This window comes from Lampetra planeri, chromosome 43, assembly GCF_965212315.1.
Source record: "Lampetra planeri chromosome 43, kcLamPlan1.2.h2, whole genome shotgun sequence".
Lineage (NCBI taxonomy): Eukaryota > Metazoa > Chordata > Hyperoartia > Petromyzontiformes > Petromyzontidae > Lampetra > Lampetra planeri.
The window spans coordinates 6,228,262-6,251,745 of NC_136149.1; the positions used below are offsets into that span (position 1 = coordinate 6,228,262).

Below are 23,484 nucleotides of genomic sequence, written 5' to 3' on the forward strand. Positions count from 1 at the left end.
GACCTCAACACATGCGTCAAATAACTCTGCCTTAAGAGGTCGTATATGCATAATAGGTGACGTTTTTGGGAAATCACCCCTTGCAGCGTATGTTTTTTTTCCTTTTAAGGCAATGTTATTGATGAACGTGAATGTATTGCTATTTGTGCTTGTACACCCACCGCCAACGCAGCAGCAACATCACCAAATAATTTGTTTAATCTGTAGACCTGCTTGCTGCCAAGCCAGCAATGCAGGGAGTATGTCCGGCTTTGCCATCAGTGGTCGCTCCTACAGCTGTGGGTAAGTGGTGTACCGACCACTTGGGCTGTCAGATCTGATATCTTATATAGATTTATATAGCACCTTATTCCAAGGCGCTTTACAGCAATTATACAACTCTACGTAATATGACAGTGATTGACATACAGAGTGGGGTTATTAATAGTGGTGGTGGAGTTGTGGTAACAGGAGAATGCGTGGGAGAGATTAAGGAGGGGTTGGGGTAGTGATAGGGGTTGGGATGGTGATAGGGGTCGTGATAGGGGTTGGGGTAGTGATAGTGGTAATGGTTGGGATAGTGATAGTGGTAGGGGTAGTGATAGTGGTAGGGGTAGTGATAGTGGTAGTGATAGGGATTGAGGTAGTGATAGGGGTAGAGGTAGTTATAGTGATTGGGGTTAGGTGTCATGATAGTGGTTGGGTTAGTGATAGGGGTTGGGGTCGTTTTCAGTAGCGACCTGGCCACAAATGATAGGTCAACTTCGTGGCTTATCATTTGGAAACGTATTACAGCAAAATACTCCAAGATAAATCCACTCAACCACAGGGAGAGAGAGACAGGATCGAACCCATGACCTTCCTGCATGCCAGGCGAGGTAGTTGACATCTCACATTGCTCGAAGCGGGGATGGACGATGACCAAGAATAATAACAAGAGTGGCAACTGAGGAATGGAACACGTCCGAAGGGACATCCACAAAGCAGATGGAGCAATGAAATCGGTTATGTGCAGGTGCTGGATGGATCGTTACATCATAAGTTCCTGAGATGTTGCGGTGGCTTGGGAGGCCTTCATCCAGCAGTGGACTGACCATGTTTCTTAGCACACTGCGCGACAAAATCGGCAGCCCAGTTCAATTCCCGCTCACTACCAACAATGGTGACAAATATCTTCATATTTTTTTCAACGCAGTTTCCGAGTCTAAAACGTATGGAACTTCCTTGTTAAGTTTAAGTTTCAATTAAATGGAGTGTCCGTGTTGGTGGTGGTGTACAACCACGAATATAAAAACACACCACTCTTAGTAATACTGCCACAGCTCCATTATATCTAACTGTATGTTTTCCCATTGCTAAACTGTATTCACAAGGAATGCGGTCGGTTGGTAATGTTAAGCAGAGGTGACCGGGTGGCTACAGGAACTGAACTGTTGACCCTGTGCCAGCCGGCTTGTGGCGAGCGTTCTGACCACTGTGCGCCGTTCTTACCATCTGTGCGTGCGAGGCGGGAGAGTGGCGGCGAATCTGACCGTCGATTCCCAGCATCAGCCAACATCCGTGACCAATGACATTTTGAACCACCGGGCCTGCTTCTGGCTTGACCACCAACCCACGCTGACCAGCAGAGTGAATTATGGTCAAACAACCCCCGTGACCGACACGGTGATTGGGAGGCCTCCAACCGTTCTTGATGACCAACGGATAAGAGTGTCACACGAAGGTCGAGATCCATTATGACTTGGTGACTACGCTGGCCAGTGCGAGTTTGATACGGTGGGTGGGTGTTGCAGTGGGAGTGGCCAGGTTAGGGTCTCTGGGTTCATTTTGCAGCGCACTGAGCACTGCGTGTCTGCTCCCTATAACAGGGACTCCGCAAACCACAACACTGGGGTTGCAGAAATTAGGAGGGTTTGCACAACTTTCCTGCACATGAGAATCGGAGCCAGCCGACCGGCGTGTTGGGCATCAGGGGTCTTGCTGCGTCGCCATTTGGCGTTTCCATGTCGGCCGCGTGCTCTGGTCACCCTGAGTCGCCGGAACTTTGCTCTTCAAGTTAGGGAGACTTCATGAACACGAGCTGGGCAGTCAGCATGGCCACAGCACCAGCGTCCATGGATCAGTTTACACCACACCCGCACCTCCGATTGACACGCTTGGCTACGTACGGTGTGAAAGAAGTTCAACTCGCGTACGAACATTCCATCCGGTAATTTTTCCACCGGGGAGTTACTTCCCAAAGCAATGGCCATCTGCTTGATGAACAGCGTCACGGTGTCTCAACTCAACCAGGCTCAGCCGAGTGGCGGCGACTGCGGTGCTCGCTCTGACATCTCGCGACGTTTCTCTCGTGTGCCTTCAGCTCGCCAGTGGGAAACCCGCACCCCGTGTGCCAGGACCAGGCTCGGTGTGACTCCTCGTGCCTCCACCGCCGCGGCAGCGACGCAACGGTGACTTCATCGAGCAATCACTCGCGCGATTTACCTAGTCACACAGCACCCACCTACTATACACAGCGATTCACTCACACACCATCTATTATACACAGTGATTCACTCACACAGCATGCACCTACTATACACCGTGATTCACTCACACAGCATGCACCTACTATACACAGTGATTCACTCACACACCATCTACTATACACTGTAATTCACTCACACAGCATTCACCTACTATATACAGTGATTCACTCACACAGCATGCACCTACTATACACAGTGATTCACTCAAACCGCACGCACCTACTATACACAGAGATTCACTCGCACAACATGCACCTACTATACACAGTGATTCACTCACACAGCACCCACCTACTATACACAGTGATTCACTCACACAGCACCCACCTACTATACACAGTGATTCACTCACACAGCACCCACCTACTATACACAGTGATTCACTCACACAGCACCCACCTACTATACACAGTGATTCACTCACAGCATCCACCTACTATACACAGTGATTCACTCACACAGCACGCACCTACTATACACAGTGATTCACTCACACAGCATCCACCTACTATACACAGTGATTCACTCACACAGCATCCACCTACTATACACAGTGATTCACTCACACAGCACCCACCTACTATACACAGAGATTCACTCACACAGCATTCACCTACTATATGCAGCGATTCACTCACACAGCATGCACCTACTATACACAGTGATTCACTCACACAGCACCCACCTACTATACACAGTGATTCACTCACACAGCACCCACCTACTATACACAGGGATTCACTCACACAGCACCCACCTACTATACACAGAGATTCACTCACACAGCATCCACCTACAATACACAGTGATTCACTCACACAGCATGCACCTACTATACACAGTGATTCACTCACACAGCATCCACCTACTATACACAGTGATTCACTCACACAGCATGCACCTACTATACACAGTGATTCACTCACAGCATCCACCTACTATACACAGTGATTCACTCACACAGCATGCACCTGCTATACATAGATTCACTCACACAGCATGCACCTACTATACACAGTGATTCACTCACACACCATCCACCTACTAAGCACACAGAGATTCACCGCCCAGCAATTTTACAAATTGGCTTTCTTCGATGTCGCCGCTTGATTCAAGCATCAAGAATTAGTCCCGTCTCCTTTTTGCCATCTCACTTTGTATCCTCTCTCCCATTTGCCTCCTTGTATCATTGTACAGCGTTGTTCTCTCATTCGCCTCAACGTAACCGATTGCAAACTTTTGGTTGTTGTGCCAGCGATTAATTGCCTGTTCGTTATATCGTCGGCGCTGCTGCCATTCGTCGATGAGCGATGCCCCCGCCGGGCCACGGGCTTGTGCAGGGAAAGGCGTTTTGATGCGCGGGCACCAAGTGCCACCCGCCCCTGCCAGCCGTTTTACGCTGCCCTGTTCCCACAATCCCTCACTTTCATCTCTGCAACGTGGGCGCTGCCGCCGCCGCAGCGAGGGGCTTCAGGCCAAAGTATATTTTAAAGTCAAATCGCGGGGTCGCAGAGTGAACCTAATTTCTTGAGCATACAAATCGTGAGCGTACTGCAGTGTGTCACTCCGTGCGTTATTAAACTTTTAACTATTTTTTATTTTACCAGGTAAGGCCCACTGAGCTATGTAGCTCTTTTTCAGAAGCAACTTGGTCACAAATTATAGTTCAACAAAGTGGCTTATATCAAGTGAAAGTTGATCGCAGCCAAATACTTTAAACACGTGATGTTGATTTTAAATGTGGAGGGAAAAACTGGAGGACCCGGAGAAAATTCCACGTGACCACGGGGAAAACGCGCAAACTCCAAATATTTAGGCCTCAGGGTCGGGATGGAACCCACAACCTCGTGTATACCAGGCGAGGGAGCCATCATCTCGCTACCATGGACATGTTATTACATGCCTGCTGCCTACCATCTGAGGCGATGTGTAAAATGCAACAAGTTTATTTTGTTTAATCAGGCATGAACCCAAGATACTGGGATGGTCTTATTTTGCAAGAGTGATAACAGTTATCTGCAGATGATGGATGTCTGTCTCCAGCAGTATGACATATACGTGGGGCACATTTGGTTTGGTGGCAGCTGGCAAGCCCAGCGATCACCCCTCCACACGGATCCAGTTTTACAGAGTCCACACTTTGAATCCCACATCCGTCTGGTGGTCACATTTGAGGAAAAAAACTAAAGCATGCCTTCAGCTGCCAAGCAGATGTTATGCACCGTGTGACATTATTTTCCGGACAAGTCCATAACCTAGACCAGGGGTCGACAACCTGTGGCTCTTTAAAGACTGCTCCGAGAAGTTATTTGTTCAGGACCACCGTCTCCATATTCACATTCCATTGCGGCTCTTGAAATATTGAGGTTTTTAACGAATTCAAAAAAAATTGCTGCTTTTGTTATTTTGGTTGCCGACTCCTGACCTGGACTTTAAATGTTTTCATTTTTCATAGCAGAATGTCAAACAACTAAACCACGCGAGGTTTCGTAGGCTTTTTCTCCCATGGGTTGTCACCTATTATTTGGGCTCTTGCAGTGTTGGAAATCTTAAGACACCTAAATATCAATTAATTTGGCTCTTAAATTCAGAGGCTTTATACGGATCCTATTCTCTATATTGAGCAAATTATTTCGTGATGCTGCTGCTGCATTGGCAGTGGTGCACAAGCACAAATAACAAAGGAACTCAACTTAATCGCCAATAACACTGGCCTTAAAAGGAAAAATGTATAACAGCTGACGTTTCAGGCATTGACCCTTCTTCATAGCACACGTGACATTATTCACAGCACATTTCATTTTACATTCTACAAAGCAAAGCCATTGCCACAAATGTAGCCAATTCTATATTTCTCCTTAAGGCACTGTTATTGATGAATGTGAGTTTGTTAATTGTGCTTATCCTGTATATTTGTTGTCCACTGAATAAATTCATCTCATGGCGGTACCCCGGGGTACCATAGTTCCCCGGCTCTCGCACAATGTCCCTGATGCAGTCATTTTTAGTCTGTTGATGGTCGGCGATACGGCAATCGACTCATCTCGACGAGCTGTACACGATGCACCACTACAGTGCGTACGAGCGTTCAGGGTTTCGGCGCAATCATCCTCGCTGCGTTTCGGCATCGCGGAGTGGCACTGAATTTTTATTGATTGGTACCCCAGTCGTGGAGTGAAGTACACCCCTGGAAAAAAAAGTGTCCCAGAAATAAAATATTTAATTGCCTTGGCCATTTTATATTATTTGGTACCCTGGGGTACAGCCATGAGGATCAAATGCACGTCATAATTGACTTTTGCATTGGGCTGTGGTAATGATCTGACCAGATTTGTGTCGTTCAGACCCTCCACCACCCTACACAACCAGATTCAATTGTCATGTGTCCAAGTGTTTACCGTGGCAATTTTTAATATTTGAGTTCACCGTGGGTAAATTGAAGATGACATTCTCACGATCAAATTTAGCGATCTGATACGACGTTTCTCTTAAAAAACGATCTAGGTTTAAACATCCTCGTAATATATACTTTTCTAAATGTATGAAAAATAAATTGCAGTGGTTTAATGTAATAAAGAGATGCTATTGCTGGGAATATAAAGTCCCAGTGCGGAAAGATCGATGCTGGTTAATGGTGCAAATATAGAACTTGATCAATACTGTGGGAGAAACAAAACCCACTTCCTTTTTGTGAGCTATAATAGCACAAGCCGCTCTATTTGCCTTTAGCTGGATTTCCAAACATCCATGCATCGTCACCATCATCACCGTAGTTAATTTACCTGTAGGGCACCTTCACCAATAAAGCTCAGTCCTGGCAATGGTTCGTCACATGACTTGAACGTCAATGTGTGTACGTACGTTGAACTTCTTCCGCACCGTACGTAGCCAACAGCACTTATCGGAAGTGTGGGGGAAGGACAAAAAACTACGCACAAAAAGCAGTTCTAAAGAAATGAGTTTTCAATCCAGATGATTTAAAAGAGCATGGCTTTTATTGGAAGCCTAATATCGGAAGGAAGAGGCAATCCAGAGGGCCGCAGAAGGGCATCTGAAAGCGCTCGATGCAGTGACCGTCTTTGTTCGATGGCTAGCCAAAAGCCACTGCTGTGAGGATGATGGAGTTTGCGTGCTGATGGTTTATGGTCCTTAATGAGATCGGAGGTCAATACGGGTAAAGGGGATGATGGTTGAGAAGGGAGAGATGTGGAGAGAGAGATATCTGGAAATTCAGTCCACATTTCCCTATAGAAGCCTTGAAATGTTATTTATACCACAACTGTGCTGCCTGCACTGTAGTAGCAGGGGTTTGCCCGGCGCTAATGGTGTTAACTGATGCGAATGCCTCGTAAATTAATAAAACCATTGATGTTTCCTGTATTATGGTTGTGGGAGGAAGCTGTGATGATGATGATGTACATCGAAATAGCCACGGCCATAATTGCGTGTAATGGGAAGCCTAATGCCCAGTTGTAAAGTGAATATAAATTTGATGTTCGGGGTTGTGGCAGCGCTGCTGTAAATATAAACAAGTGCTGATGTCCCTTACCACCACCCCCACACATTCCTGGCGGTCTCTGACATCATTTTCACCAACGGCTTTATCAGATACAGACGGCATTGATCTTCCCTTAATCTATTGGCCATTCACCCCGTCTCGGATCCATAAATCTTCTAGAGGTATCTCTTGCACCGTATTTTACGTCGCACCCTCGCTGTGTAGTTGAAGGGCCCCAGATACAACGCACAGGGGCAGCAGCATAGCTTCTTCCGATTGGTGAGAACGTGACATTCAAACTAGGGATGTTAACGTCACTTTTCACACTTTGCTGGTAAGCGACGTTGGGAGACGGTGATTTGGTGCTGCGGCGTTGGCAGCGGTGCACAACCACAGTGAACAAAAAAAACCTCCACATTCGTCAATAACACTCTGGCTTTAAAGAACACTGCCACTCTACTACGTATGTGCTGTGAAGAAGGGCCGTTGCATGAAGCGTCGCCGATTGTGTTATTGCAGAGTAATAGTTATTTTTTTACCCAAAATTTAATCTGAAAACGGTTACCGGCTTGCCCTGTTTATCGTTTAACATCCGGTAGTTCAAACGCACGATTCACTCGACCCATTATCATCAACCCTCTGGGGTCCTAACACTCATTAGCACCACCGAGCCAGGCTGTGGAACTTCGTGGTCTGTCCCTTGTTGGGTTGCCGGCAGGGATGACCACTGCTCAACATTTCGTCATTCAACGGACGTGCGGAGGAGCACTCTGACCTCTCTTTCTCGTTCACAATCATCACCACCGCCGCATGGATGGTTGTGTTGTAACTCACGCTGCTGCTGCAGCAGCCGGAGAGAAACGCGTGCTTTTTTGCCACAGAGGAAAAGGGAGGAGTGCAACTCGTACCATTGCCATATAAAGGCAAAAGCAGGGCAAGTTGAGCCTCCCATCCATTGCCCCCCCTTCGTTGAGTCACCTCGTGCCGCGCCCCAGGCTGTGATCTCGCCCAGCTAGAAAAGGCACAATCCAGTGAGCCCAGCGGATAACTCCACCGCCGCTTGCTTGTGGTGTTGGCCTCTCCGCTGTGTGCGTGCGTTTCCTTGTTTCACGCGGCCGCATTCTGAAGTGGGATCAAGCGCAACGTGGTCATCGGTTCAGACGATTGCTGTGCACGTGTGCGGGGGATGGCGGGCAGATAGAATCGAGATGAAGAATGCAGCTTAACAAGGAACCATTAAATCTTGACTTAACGCTTTCGTGACTGCAGGAATTCATATTCACACAAGCGATCGACACGTCGCAGTTTATCGTTATTTTCTTTGAACCTATTTACGTGACTTTACCGAAAGACCCAAAGAATAAGGAAGCGTTATTCAGTCACTTCCTCTCCTTCCCTACCCCCCCCTGCCCCCACCAATCCCATTCTTGCGTGCCCTGCAATGCAGGAAAGTGTTAGCGCGCAAAATGAGTGGCCCAGTGGAATCCAAATGTAAACAGGCGTGGTTCTTACGGAACCTCATGGCACTTCAACAAGCAGCGCAATATGATTTCGTGTTAACTAGCACGGCCCGTGCAATTGCGTGGGGTACATGGCCCTGGATGGAGGGTGGGGGGGGCGATACGTCAGCTTGAATCCGGTTCAATGCAGCAGCATGTGGGTGATATCGTCGCGCAGATGTAGCGGTGACTTGACTGCCGTGCACTTTCCCGCACGTAAGCCAGCAAAACTTTTTTTTATATAAAGATAAGCCTGGTTCCAAAGCCTATAGTTTTTTTTACTAAAACTAGTGTAGCCCTTGCATTACATATGTACATCAAGAGCACTGTGGATACTTGACGGCATGTAATGAGCCAACCCTCATGGACTCTTAATAAAACTAAAGACTCTAATGAACCGGTGCCATGAAGAAGACCCATTTGACCTATGATCTATTATTTATTTTAAAGCCACCGTTATAATGACTCTTTACACTGTTCATAGCCCTACCCACCAACTCCACCCATCCTTACCCCCCTCCTCCCCAGAGAACATGAGGCCAGAAAACGTGAAACCGGGACAAAAAATCCTAACTTTCGCGAATGCTTTGGGGTGACGCCGGGACAGCCTTGACTGAAACCGCCGGTATAGTTGCCGTACGCAAAGTAACCCAGATAACAACACCGCCAGATGAGTATATTTTTTTAATAGATCGCTCTTCCTAAGTCACACGTGTTTGCGACACCGTAATATTTACACACGCATAGCGGGAGAACCAACCCCCCCTCCTCCTTATTTCCAAGGGGGTTGCGATTGTGTTGTCATTGTCGCGTCGTGAGATGACGAACCTGTGTTAGCGACTGGCGGGGCAGTCCGATAGCCCTCCTGCTGGAGAGCGGTCCACGGACGATCTGCTCCTGGGCTCCCTTCAAGTGACCTCGTGTCTACCCCGCCCTGCAACGGATAGAGATATTCGTCGCGTGTCTATATTTTCCCCATGATATTTTTATTTCTCAGACCTGGAATTTATCCAAATCAAGTCGAGAGAAAAAAATTCATATCGTGGGATTTGTTTTTGGAGCAGTCGTCGGCTGAGACCCATCAACTGGCTGCACTTGGGAACTCGTGTTAGTCATGGGCAGCTGGTACCTGGGTTCGAACCTAGATTCTCAACAATGCCAGCTCAGTTTCCTGACCTCGGCCACCTGGCTGAAGTCAGTATGTGGGTAAAATTCTTAAGACTCATTCATATTCCATAGGCCTGGTGTTACAACGAGGATTTTTATACTGTACGTAAAATAACATTCCTGTGATGGGAGGGAGAATTTCATTATTAATTTTACTTTTACATCTCAATTTAAACTCTACTGTGCTATTTATATTTGAGCATGTTTCGTTCCCCATTCTATAAAAACGCAGCCATGTCAGCTGACTCAGGAGTGACATGACCATTGTTTTCGCGCTCTGCTTGAGTAGTTAATTTTCTGGCCCCAGTGTGGACGAGTGGATGATTCGTAAACTACCCGCCTGGCTGCCAAATAACCCCCCTCGGAACTGGGTATGACTGACACCGAGTCGAAAGACGTTCAATGTACATACAAAGCAGGCTTTTATCGTGGTTTCCGTGTGAAGTCTCGACACTCAACCTTGGAGCACAAACCACGGGGGTCTCCACACTGCCAACTCACTTTTTCAACAACAACAACCGCTGTTCGCCACTAAATGGCGATGATGTCACCACGGCGCTTATGCCTGCCAGGCTTAGGCGCACCTTGAGGGCAAGTGAAGTGTCAAAGGCCAGCTGGCAGGATGTCACGGGACAGACTGAGATGACTGGCAGATGCACATTCTGGGTGCTCCCCACTCTGCCGACTTCTTCCAACACAGCCACACGTCGTTCACCTTTTTCAGCTTCTGCAGCATTACTTTCGTTGCGTGCCAGTGCCCCAGCACAGCTTTCCGCTGCACGCGCAAATCGGCGCTTTCACCGGTAATTACCGTGACGCCTCGGGACCACAGCGGTGGCGGCGGCATTGCCCCGCGCCGCGCGCGTGCCGAGCTCGCGGCTCCGCGCGTCATCCCGGCACGGCCGCGTGGCGGCGCGCACCAAGGAGGGTGTCACGTGCCCGCGGCCGGCAAGGGGAGCGCTCTCCGCTGCTATTTCCTGTGGCCGCCCCTTCTCCCTGGCTCCCCAACAACAAAAGGGCTTTTATTCGCGAGGCTGCTGTGGTCCGTCACAAAGCCGCCCAGGCAACCCCGCCTTCCCACCCCCCCCCATCAACCACCTCCGGCTGTGGCTGCTGCCGACGCTACTGCCGCTGTTGAGCTCTGAGACTGGCGGTGAGGAGAGAGGGGGAGAGAGAGAGATTGGCTCCTGGCTCGTTCGCCAACCCGCACTTTGGCGAAGAGCAGCGACGCACGGCTGGCCGGTAACATATTGCCGTGTGTGTGTGTGGGTGTCTTGCTTGTTGAACCGTTGTGGCTGTCTGTCTGGCAGAGGTTCTTGCGTTTGTGCTTGGCAGGTGATATTATAGGATCTAGAGGGGCAGCGTGGGAGTGGTTTTTAACTTGCTTCTGTTTACGACTGCGTGTAATGATACTACTCCAGCTGTAAATGCTTTCGGTGTACACTGTTGTTTTAGAGTCGTTGTATATACGCTTAAAACTTGAACATTATCGAGTGCTTGCTTTTGTTCTTTTAAGTTTAAGCTGTCAGTCTGAACTCCTGCTTTAGCAGCTGCGAGAAAACGATTCGACCTATAGCAGCGGTGGCATGTGTGGTGCGGTATAAGTAACAAGGAATGATGGTTACACGCCGGTCGTCGATGTGCAGTTGGGTCGGTCAGTGACTCTGACGGCCGGTTTCCTGCGTCGCTCATCCCCCCGCTCGCCGCGGCCGTGTTTCTTGACCAAATGTTTGGGCGTGCGTTTCGTGTGTTCTTGGGGATGCGTTTCTGGTACGCGTCCCGTGCGCCATCACTGCCGGCCGATTTCATGCCCTGGAACAAAGAGACTCGTGCAGTCAAATTTGGGAAGAGTGCCACAAATCTTGCCGGGGTAGTCCGCAGAGACAACCGTGTGGATGATCTTGAACCTCTCTCAACCCCTTCCCTGTAAAAGTAATTTGAAGATTTGTTTTTGTCAAAGATTGCGAAAGATAATTTACGGCACCCAGCGAGAGAGTCCATTGATCCAGGACCAATGATGGTCGATGGTCCAGCGTTGTGCGTCATCGTAGGGAGCGGTTTGCTGGCCTAAAAGTTAATTGTGGGGTGGGGAAAACTAACACGTCCCCCAAACAAGAGCACGTGACAACTCATTACAAAGAAATTCACGCGCCGTCAATGAGTTTTGACGGAGTAACACCACTCCTTGTTAAACACGCTGAAAGTTTGTTAACTTTCAATGGCTTGAAAGTCGGGCAAGCGAGACAATGGGTAACGCAAGCAGAAACATTTAGGAGGACGTAGGCTAGAGAAATGATCAATACTAAAACTCAACACGTTTCTCGTCGACAATTATATGTGGCAAAAAACCGATTGCCTTGATGTGCCATGAAGAAGGGCCACTGCACGAAACGCCAAAAATATACCAAATATTCTTAAGAAGTCCACGCAATTTTGTTGACGAATGAGTTTTTATTCATTCATAGTGCTCGTGCACCACTGCCAGCGCAGCCGCAGCATCCAGCAGTATCACCAGATACATTGACTTTCAATAGTCGGGTAATTGCTGATAGCGGCACATTTCATGTTTGCTCTCTGTTCTCTATCTCAGGTTTTTTTTTATCAAGCCGCGCAGAGACACTTATCTGCAAGCCGCATGTAGGCGTGCGAGTGAGTTTTGCGCCACTCGAGTTACGGGCTCGTGCACGCACTGTCGCGATTGGTCAAAGCGTGCACAGATAGACACACTGTTGAACATTGTTAACATTCCGTGTGTACCCTTGGCTGCCCGTCTAGCCTTGTGCTCCGTACATTTCCCAGAGGGATTTGTTTTTGCACGAAAGTGGAAGTTTACCCAGCCCATCGTTTCTGTCGTAAACCCTCGTAGTCTGCGCTCTTTCAACGGAGGAATCGCAAAAGGACACGAACTCTGTCCTGAAGCCCTCTCGTCGTGGCGAGCGGACCTCGACGTTGGCATCCAGCTCGTGAACATATTGTCAGACGATAGAAAAGATTATAATTTATATGAATGTCATAATACCCTATTTATACGACTCATTCCTCGACCCAAATCTATTTCCAGCAAATGTGAGTTGGACAAATAAATCTGGCCAGTTCATCTTTGTTACGCGTGTTCGATAATGTGAGAGAAGGCTGGAGGAGCTACGTGTTATGTACAAGGGGATGGGGATAAAGATCAAAGGTCGCTGTAGATAGATGGGTTCACAAACCTCAGGATCTGAAACTTTATTGAGACTGCAGGAGGAATCCGATGAGCTCTGAAGCTCATTTTCACAGACATCCAGCGAGTTACATCAACAAACAGTACAAAACACGATATCGGAGCAAGATAGAGAAAAGGTAAGCAAGTCGCTCAAATAACTAGATGACGATAAGTAAAGTACAGTATAGCGGTAAGAAATTGCACAAAAACTGTACGCACATTCCTGCCGATTTGTGAAGACCAAGTGCAAGTTTTCCGTGCAGCCATTTCACTGCCCGGCTTAGCGTTGGATCTTCCTCACAGCAGGCAAACACAATTGCTTGCTTGTCCCCTCTGACGTCACAAAGGCACACAGGTGTGTGTGTGTGTGCGCTGCCTCAACCACGGGGGGTGTGGTCTGAGTGGAAGTAAGAAGCACACGGCGCAACGAGCTGGCTGACAAACGGACAGACGACGCTTTGAGACGTGCGGCAAACATCGGCATTCGCCGGAGCGATCCGAGGTGGGTCTCTCGTGGTTGAAGCGTTGAGGTTTTAGAGTTGTATTGACCGCGTGCCCGCGTGCCACGCGTCTGAATCCCGGCCTCGTTCCTTCTGTGTGTTCGGGTAAACGCGGCGGTGTTTTGCATGAAAATAGGGCGTGGGCACACGACGTCGCCGTGCACACGTTTGTGTTCATGCAGGTGACGTTCTGTGTGTACGTCAAGTACAGGCAGTGTTTGTGTGTGTCTGTTAGCATGGGGGAGTGCGTGTTTGTTCGAGTGGTGGTGTAGCGGTTAGCGCCACATGCGTTACGAACCTGGGCTGGATTCCCGCTTACAGTCAACACCAGTGACGATTATCTGAACCGGTCTTGGGCCTCCCCTAGGTCTACTCGGCCTCAAATGAGTACCTGGTGCGGTGTGTAAACATCGCCACTAGGGAAACAAAGGCGGACGGGCGTGGTGCTGGCCACCCACCCCGTCGTGTGCCGTGCTGGCCTTCATAGGTGCTCGCGAACAGCACTTGCCCCAACGGTCTGTTAAGGCTACATGGGGCATCTTTGTAAGTTAGTACAGGAAATTATGTGCGTCTGTTAGGATGGGAGTGTGTGTGGGATGTGTGCGTGTTCGTGCAGCGTCTTGGTGTGTTTGTTCGTGTGGGTTCGTGCGGATGTCTGTGTTGAGGCGTGTTGCATCACGGCGCAGGAATCCAGACAGGCCACATGGGGCGGAGGGAGTGCAGGGGTGTGGGGGCCGGGCGTGCTGTGAGTACGGCTCCTGCTGCTGTTGCTGCTGCTGCTGTTGCTGCTGCTGCTGCTGTTGCTGCTGCTGCTGTTGCTGCTGCTGCTGCTGTTGCTGCTGCTGCTGCTGCTGTTGCTGCTGCTGCTGCTGTTGCTGCTGCTGCTGTTGCTGCTGCTGCTGTTGCTGCTGCTGCTGTTGCTGCTGCTGCTGTTGCTGCTGCTGCTGCTGCTGCTGTTGCTGCTGCTGCTGTTGCTGCTGCTGCTATTTCCCTCTACCGGTGGCTGTACCAGCTGTTGTGCTAGGGGACTGCTTCCCAGGACCATTCCCCCCCCTCTCCCTAAGCTGCCACCGCTGCTGCTGCTGCGGCGCTGAATCCCGGTAACGTCTCCGTCGGCGAAACCAGCTCGCCGAAGTACAGACTTGACGCTTGCTCCTCGCTCCTCCCGTATCCCAGGGGCCATTCCAACCACTAATATATGGCTGCTGTAAATTTAGAGTATTTGGCTGCTGCTATAAATTTCCACATGATGATATGCCACTTTGTTGAGATGTCGTTTGTGGCCAGATCGCTTCTGAAAAATATATTTTTAGCTCGGCGGGCCCTCACCTTGTAAAATAAAAAAATGTAGTTAGTTAGAATAGCTGGCAGCGTTCATGGCCAGCTTGCTTGCTTGCTTGCCGCTGAGTCACTTTGCACGGTGTGGACAGTTTTACACAGTCTGGCCACCCGGCGCTGTCTGTAGAGAACTTGTAAATCTCTCCTTCCAGCGCCACCGGCTTGCTAAATACCACGTTCGTCTTGCTTCATTCCTTTCAGTTCGTACTTGGAAAGGAGGCCTTTTGCTATCAATCGGCTTATTGTTATAACCCTTTAGCTAAGTCCTGTTTGTTGCTGGCCGCTCGACGTTTTGGGCCCTTTAGACCTGTTCACGGCAGCTTCAGTCAAAGCAGATTATTCAAGGAAATAGAATTTAGTCAATATAAGTGATTCCTGCGCGTACGCGCGTGTGTGTGTGCGTGCGTCTGTGCAATAGTCCAATCATTCATGCGCATTATTTAACCAGGTGTGAGCCCATTGAGGTGGCTGGCGTATGTGAAGTTGCCAAGGAACTCGCCTTTATTATTTGGGGACGGCGATGGCGAAGATGAATGAGCCCGTTATGGAAGACGGCAAAGCTGCAGCGTTTCTCATCAGCGGCATCACAGCATCTAATGCTGTGGGTGTCGTAACCTTTGGTTGGCAGGGATTGGCACAGTGGTAACACTTGTTACCCTAGGGTGGTATGGCGACTGCCCAGGGCCCCACGCGGTGGGGGGCCCCATGTTTCGATGCCACGGTGTCGGATGTAATACTTCCGGGGGGCAACACGGTGGGATTTGCCACAGACCCTGCACCTCTCTATGGGCGGCCTTGGCAAGTGGGGTCTTGATTGGTTCCCAACTTGGACCCCTTCTCTGTGTGGAGTTTGTATGGATGTTGAACTTTTTTCACACCGTACGTAGTCGAATGGGTTTCCTCTGGGTTCTCCAGTTTTACTCCACTGGGCAAAACCATCCCAATGCTCAAACTATTGCCTCCAAATCACTCGATTAGGATCGCACACAGCAGCAGTAGCAGCAGCAGCACCGCCCACGACGGAGTATTGCATGGCAGGACCCTCCTGAAAAAAAGTTGAGTGACAGTGAGGATTTCTTGGGTAAACAAGCAGAATAATAATAATGATAACATCATTATTATGATGGTAACATCATTATTATGCTGTTAAGCAGCGTATGATTTTGCGATTTGGGATTGAAAAGTATTAAAAATAATTATTTCTGAAACCCCTTTATGACCCAATCAATAAACAATGTTATTAAATTGGTTACCCTGTCCACCTTGTTTAAACGATGTTGAGTCGCATGACGCATCTCGCCTGGTGTGATAGACTATTAGCGCACACAGTATAATACACGTAACCCTTCCGTAGTGTTGCCCCAGAGAGGAAATCCAATTTTAGAACAAGGCATTCAATCGTGCATGCCGTCATGTAATATACAGTATAAATATCTCTCTAGATGTAATGGTGTTCAATGTCTGCTTGATTTTATTTGGACGCCCGCTGTGATGTTGACGAGTCCTACAATGTTTTGACGTTAATTTACGAAAGTAACAACGCGTTGTCTTTACGAGTTTTGGGACTGAATGTGGTGTGATGTTTTTTTCTATTGCGTCCCACTACTGTGGCATGTCACGAAGGCGAGGATCGGTGGGATAAAGAGACGACACGCCTCTGGGGGTTGTGGCGGAGACGTGACTGCCACGTTGCTCAGCTGACTCGGCCCATCAGCCCTTCGCGGTCAATAAAATAAAGCAGGGCTTTGTGAGGAAGTCAACAGTGGTTGTCCTGTAGATAGACTCGCCCCCACGCCATAGGAACGTGGCATTTCCACCCACTGGCTCAGAGCTTTTCAAACGAAGATGGATGTACTTTTCTTGAACTTGTTTTGCACCGTACGTAGCCAACCCCGCTAATCGGAGTTGCGGGGGAAACCCAAACAAACTAAACACAAAAAGTAGTTCTAAAGAAAGGAGTTTTAAATCTCGATGATTTAAAAGTGCATAGCTCCAGTGAGCTTCCTAATATCGGAAGGAAGAGCATTCCAGGCGGCCACAGAAGCGCATCTGAAAACGCGCAATGCGGCGACCGTCTTTGCCGAGCACCAATGCGTCGATGCTCATTTTGAGCAGGAAGTCACTTGCACTGGGGGGTTCGCGTGCAGAGCACGAACTTGCAAGCGTGTGTGGGAAGCTCTCTCGCTGTGTGTGTGTGTTTGCGTGTATCACACATTTAGCCTCAATCCAGGCTTTTCCTCGCATCTTAACCGGCAGTTCGCCTGTCGGCTTAGCTTAGTGTCAGAGGGAGCTTCTTGCTGAGGCCAGCATACGCAATAGACTGGGTGGTTCAGCAGGCTCTTGTGTTTGTGCCAATGCTGCACCAGCGTCACTGAGATCATGGTGGCACTGTTCTAATTGTATATAGCATCGTCATTCATGCAAATTACATTCCAAAATACGGCTTCAGTAAACTAAACTTTTTAAACTAAGCATTTTTGTTTATTTTACCAGGTAAGGCCCACAGAGATATATCGCTTTTTTTCAGAAGCGACCTGGCCACAAATGATAGTTCAACGAAGTGACTTATCATCACTTGGAAATTTGTAGCAGCCAAATACTCTGATTGCTTGTTGATTCTAAATGTGGAGGGAAAAACCGGAGGACCCGGAGAACACGCAAACTCCAAATATACAGGCGTTAGAGTCGGGATTCAACCCACAAACTCTTGTATACCAAATCTTGACTTAAAGCTTTCGTGACTGCAGGAATTCATAATCTTTGGTTTTTTCGGTAAAGTCACGTAGATGGTTCAAAGAAAATAACCAAAAACTACGACGTTTCGTTGACCACACAAACGATCGTCATCAGGAGGAAAGCGGAGGAAAGCTGCTGAATGCAGACTGTTTTATAGGGTGTAGTCCGAGGGTCATAAACGAAGTTGGCGGGGCGAGTGATGTTAATGTGAGAAATGAGCATGTTAATGTAAGATCAGAGAGCGGCGTCCGCGACGGGTGCACGGGTGGCTGTGTTAATGTGAGAGATTAGAATGTTAATGTGAGAGATTAGTGTGTTAATGTGAGAGATTAGTGTGTTAATGTGAGAGATTAGAATGTTAATGTGAGAGATGAGCGTGTCAATGTAAGATCAGAGAGCCACCTTTACGCAGAGGTCGGTGTCCATTGGTGCCCACGTTGGCGTGAGAAATTCAACCTGCTTATGTGAAATCGGAGAGCCGAAGCCACGGGGAATTTTTTCTTTACATCGGAAGGTGGCAGGAAGGGAACATCACAGCCAGTTATGACTTAAACTGGTTCATAACGTCCTTCCAATGATTGCTACGTTTGTACCCATCTTCTCGGTTGAAATTGTGTATGTGTCTATATATATGGATGGCTTCATGAACGAATCTTTGTTGATAGCCAGTGGGTTTGCAAAGTACCTTCGTCATAGAAAAATAAATTTCGTGTGAGCCCACCGCATTAAAACAATGATCAGCCACAGCTGAGGTATTGGTCCTACCGTGTTTCAGATCTGCCTTATGTTTCCCCAATGTAACTCCTGCCCCAGACACAGCTTAGTTTGTATGTCAGGGATCACATCCTTCACAGATGGAATCAGATCACGAATTTATGTATTGTGTTAAATCAAACCTGGATCTTGTGTTTGTTCATGATTTTGGAAGTATTTTTGGTGACCCCTGCTATGTATGGCAAGGTGATGGTTTGGATTGGGTCCTCAGATGGTTCTTTCCCAACGGTTGGGGTGATAGCTTTATGGATTGTGTAGTCTGAATATCCATTCATCTTGCGAGCTTGGTGTACGTGTTCCAGTTCACTGGCTAGGTGATGATCGTCAGAAATGCATCGAGCTCTATGGTGTAGAGTTTTGATGAGGGAATTCTTCTGGGATGGATAGTGGTGGGAGTCAGGTTTTTGGTAGGCATCCGTATGGGTGGCTTTCCTGTAGACACAGTGTCCCATTGGGCCATCTGGTCTCTTTTTGATTAAAACATCCAAGAATTGAAGCTTGCCATCCTTTTCCACTTCCATGGTGAATTTGATGGCTGGGTGTATGTAATTGATGTGGTTGAGTAATTGGTTCAGAGCTGGTCGGCCATGTGGCCAGATGACGAACGCATCATCTACGTGTACCTCTTCCACAAGGACGGACGTAGCGTGGATGCCTGGATGGCATCTGTCTCTAATTTTTCCATGAAAACATTGGCGACAACTGGAGATAATCTTCTTGGTTCTTTCGGTAAAGTCACGTAGAAGGGAAATAATAAAATAATAAAAATAGAACATAATAAAATAATCTTCTCGACAGACCTGTTCTCCACCTGAGGACGGCTGCTTGCGTTGTGGCCGAAACGTCGTGAGAATTATTTGATTATGTTTTATTTTTATTATTTTATTATTTCCATTCTACGTGACTTTACCGAAAGAACCAAGAAGATTAATCCCTGCACCCGTGCACTCGTCGAGGATGCCGCTCTCTGATCTTACATTAACATGCTAATTTCTCACATTAACATCACTAACCATGCCCACTTCGTTTATGACCTTAGGACTACACCCTATAAAACAGTCTGCATTCAGCAGCTTTCCTCCTCTTACCTCCTGATGACGATCGCTTGTGTTGTCATCGAAAAGTCGTAATTTTCTGTTATTTCCTTTGAACCATCCACGTGACTTTACCGAAAGACCCAAAGAACATGAATTCCTGTATACCAGGCGAGGTCGTTAACATCTGGTGACCGTGGCGACCCAAATAGAATTTATGACGCGCATTTTTTCGCATGTAGCCGCGGGAGGCCACCGGTAATGCGGGAAGGCAGCCAGAACAGGCATCAGAAGTTGCCCAAGCTCTGTGGGTCCTGTAGTGGCATGCTTGGCCAACTCCATCTAATGAGCGTTTATGGGGAGGAAACTCTAGTCCCATGTGCGATCATCTCGTGGAACAGATATGCGGCGGAGGTATATTGATTGTCTTCTTAATTTACTTAAGTTAAATAAAGGATCCGTTTAGGACGGGTCTTTGCGGTAACATGGCCTAGTAGTTAGCGCATTCGTCCTTTGTTGCAGAAGTTCATGGTTCAAATCCAGCGGCCGCTCTGATTAAATGATTACCGCTGGTGTAATAATGTAATAATACCACGCACCGTCTACTTAACATCGGACATAAAAGATCCCCATACGTCATTCAATTGGGGTTATACGTATCAATCATCGCCCCCTACTGGCACACGAGGTCACGCTTGCAAAATGAGACCATCGTGGTATCTTGAGTTCTCACCTGGTCCAACTAAATAACGTTGAACTGGGACGAGAGATGGGACAGCACGTAGGAGCGGCCTATAATGGCCTTATCAAATAGCTCATTGGGCAATCACAGCAAGTTATACCGTGCTGGCTTCATCCTCTGGACTCATCTCCAGTGGAGTCGTCACTGCCTCGCGTGTAGAAGCATTCTTGTAAGCACTGCTGTCCACGTGGTTCAATTTCCAGTGCTATCTGTGGTAACAATGTGCTATTCTGTCCGAGTACAACTTTACACCCACCTGGACAATCTGGTATGTACTTGTAGAACCAGGAGTCTTTATCAAAATCAAAGCAAAACTGCTTCGGGGTCAAACCATTGCGTGAACTTTGTCATGTGAACTTCGTCGCGTGAACTCTCGCGTGAACTTCCTGCCCATGGCAAGCGGAAAAATGCTTGCACTGCTCAGGTCCACGCAGCTGCTCTGGCAGCGACTCCCTCTGCTAGCAGCACAGACACAAGATACGATGTGGAGAGCGGAGCGGGAGTGGTCGTGGTGGTAAATGTGTGGTGCTCGGGGCTTCCAGCTGGTGGCGTCTCTGTGTTTCGGGAGGCGCAGGAATTTATTTAGAAAACGAATTTATATAGAACTGCTTGTTGTTGTTGTGTTTAGTTTGTTGTCCTTGCCCCGTACCTCTGATTAGCACGGTTGTCCACGTACGGTGCGAAGGAAGTTCAACACACATACATTTCTATCAAGGTCTGGTAGCAGTATTGCTGTGTTGAACTTTTTTACACAACACTGCACGGTTGATGATAGACTGAGGGTTTGGTCTGTGGAAATGGTAACAACCCTAGCACTCACTCATTTGCCTAATTACTCAGTAACTTACCCACCAATTAATTCCCCCAATGACCCACCCACCCATTAAGGGTTGCCACCTGTCCCAACTTAGCATCTGTGTTTGGGTTACTGCAGGAATTGACTTGCACTGAGTTTGTCACAGTCTTAACTGCACGGTGATGATAGACTTTGTGCTGACAGGGGGTATTGCATGGTGTGTGGGTGTTTTCACGATCGGGGTGCAACAGTGCTTGAATTGAGCCGGAGGCTAGTATTGTGAATTAAATCAAAGATGCATCTGAATGTGCATTTAAAAAATATATATTAAAAAAAATTAGGTCTTTCTTTAATGCACAAGGACTTAAGGCAGCGAAAATCCTCAACTACAAATACAACCGGGCCGATACATCGAAGAGGCGTACAGACCCATCGCAATCGATCAATTGAAGGGAGGAATTAATGTATCGTTTAACTGATGGACAATAGCCCTCACCCGAATCCTCGCCTTCCCAATAAACTAACCCTAGCCTGAACTAGCCCTGGTAATAATACTAATCCTATCACTAATCCCCAGCATAGCCTCACATTAAAGGTAATTGTGGCCATATCCCGCGCTCTACCCCTAATCCGAGCACAAACCGTAATCCTCACACTCGCATCAACACGGACACACACACCACAGTCCCAGCAGATACCCGAGCGCTGTAGCCCAGACCATAGCCATAACACGAGCAGTAACAGACTCCAGCTCTTCGCCCTGACTAGCAGTCGAAAGGGTATTTGGAGATTCATCTGCTTGGTTCTTTCGGTAAAGTCACGTAGAAGGGAAATAATAAAATCATAAAAATAAAACATAATAAAATAATTCTCACGACGTTTCGGCCACAACGCAAGCAGCCGTCCTCAGGTGAAGAACAGGTCTGTCGGGAAGACAGCGTCTGAATGTCTTCGTCGTGAGAATTATTTTATTATGTTTTCTTTTTATTATTTTATTATTTCCCTTCTACGTGACTTTACCGAAAGAACCAAGAAGATGAATCCCTGCAGTCACGAAAGCTTTAAATCGGTATTTGGAGAGTGACAGTGGTTAAATAGTGATTGTGTTTATATCGTGATTGTATAGTGATTGAGTGTGATGTTAGTTTATATATAGTGGTTGTGTTTGTGTAGTGATCGTGCTTGAGAGTGACTGTGGTTGTGCAGAGATTGCGGTTGTGTCGTGCAGGGTCAGAGCAGTGAGAGACCGGAGCTGATGTTGTCCCGGTCACAGTGGTAGCAGCGTCCTTCGCGGAAATGTTCCTGTAGCGCCTTCCTGCAGCCAATCGCGGCACGTGGCAGGCAGAGAAACGCCATCTGTCTGGTTCCAATGCTACTCCACCACAGTGCCGGGCAACAATCGGCAGCAGCAGAGGGAGGCGGTGGGAACTATGAGAAATCCGGGACCCCCCCGGTGTTTCGCCGCTGCACTCACGTCCCAAGATGTAACACTCTTCCATTTCTGTGATTATCTGCGAATCCTGCGACCAGAATGCACCAGGGTATCTGAGAATCTTTCTGTAAGCTGTGAATCCCGTAAATAAACGAGTCCTGGATCTAATGTACTGTCGCTATTGCCAGCTCTCACGGCTGTGTAATAATCACAATGATTCAGGATACAAAGCCCCCTTTCATCAAGGATCTCAAAACACTGTACAAGTCACTGCAGTAGACGTTCAGCAACAACAATCACGAATGAAACTAAAAACGAATAAATAGCAGAAATATTAAATTTAATACGAAAAAACTGTTTAACATTTGAACAATTCTTTCAACATTCTTACTTCAATGCGTCGGTAATTGTGTGTGACGCCGTCGGATTATCTTTTCGATTTTTGGCTCGGTGTGCTCTGAAGGATAGCCACATGAATCTCAAATGACTGCCAATGCTCGAAGAGACATCGACCACGTACTGACCAGGCGGCGATCGCTCTTTCAGCCCGACAGGGTTGATAGGGATGCTGAGACAGCAGCAGCAGCAAACACTGCCCATCGCCTCGTCAGGACAGAAACAATCTTTCTGCCCATGCTTTAAAAACCCAAGGATTTGCAATCCCCGACGACCGGACTTGCGGCGGCGGTGCCTGGAGGCTCGCAATATTATTGTGCAGCTGTCACCAACGTGTTTAGCGTGATGCTCGCTCACTTGTCACTACGTCGTTGAGGTTGCGTGGACGTCGGTGCACTGTAGGGTTCTCTTTGCAGCAGCTGCTGCTCAAGAAGCGGGCCATGGCGAGATGGGACGCCTCGGTGGCGAGATGTTAACCACCTCGCCTGGTATACAGGACGTCGTGGGTTCGATTCCGACCCTGACGCCTGTATATTTGGAGTTTGCGTGCCTCTCTCTCTCTCTCCCCGTAGTCGCGTGGATTTTTCGCCGGGTTCTCCACTTTTTCCCTCCACATGCGCTTGAGAGTATTTGGCTGCTATACATTTCCACATGATAAGCCACTTTGTTGAGCTTATCGTTTGTGATAGCCAGGTCACTTCTGAAAAAGAGTTGGGCCTTACCTTACCTGGTAGAATAAAAAAAATGTTTCTCAGCAGGTAGGCCGACTGCTCGGTAAGAGCCCAGCTGCTCGGCTTACGGGTGCGCTGAATGAATGGCACAAACTCAGACATTTCAAAAGCGAAGTCCAAGGTTGATCTGGA

At 48.0% G+C, this 23,484-nt stretch overlaps 1 protein-coding gene across 5 annotated transcripts in view; it reads left to right on the top strand.

Annotated features, from left to right (window-relative positions):
• The window catches only part of LOC144732639 (plastin-3-like), a 77,982-nt gene that overhangs the window by 28,853 nt on the left and 25,645 nt on the right, over window positions 1-23,484 (top strand). For 3 of the 5 annotated variants that reach the window (XM_078614143.1, XM_078614145.1, XM_078614144.1), the window contains exon 2: window positions 2,342-2,429. The gene's annotated coding sequence lies outside the window, so the exon portion shown is untranslated. Of the gene's footprint in view, window positions 1-2,341; window positions 2,430-10,781; window positions 10,914-13,260; window positions 13,376-23,484 lie in introns of those variants that run through there. The other 2 variants (XM_078614146.1, XM_078614147.1) reach the window with 2 other exon arrangements.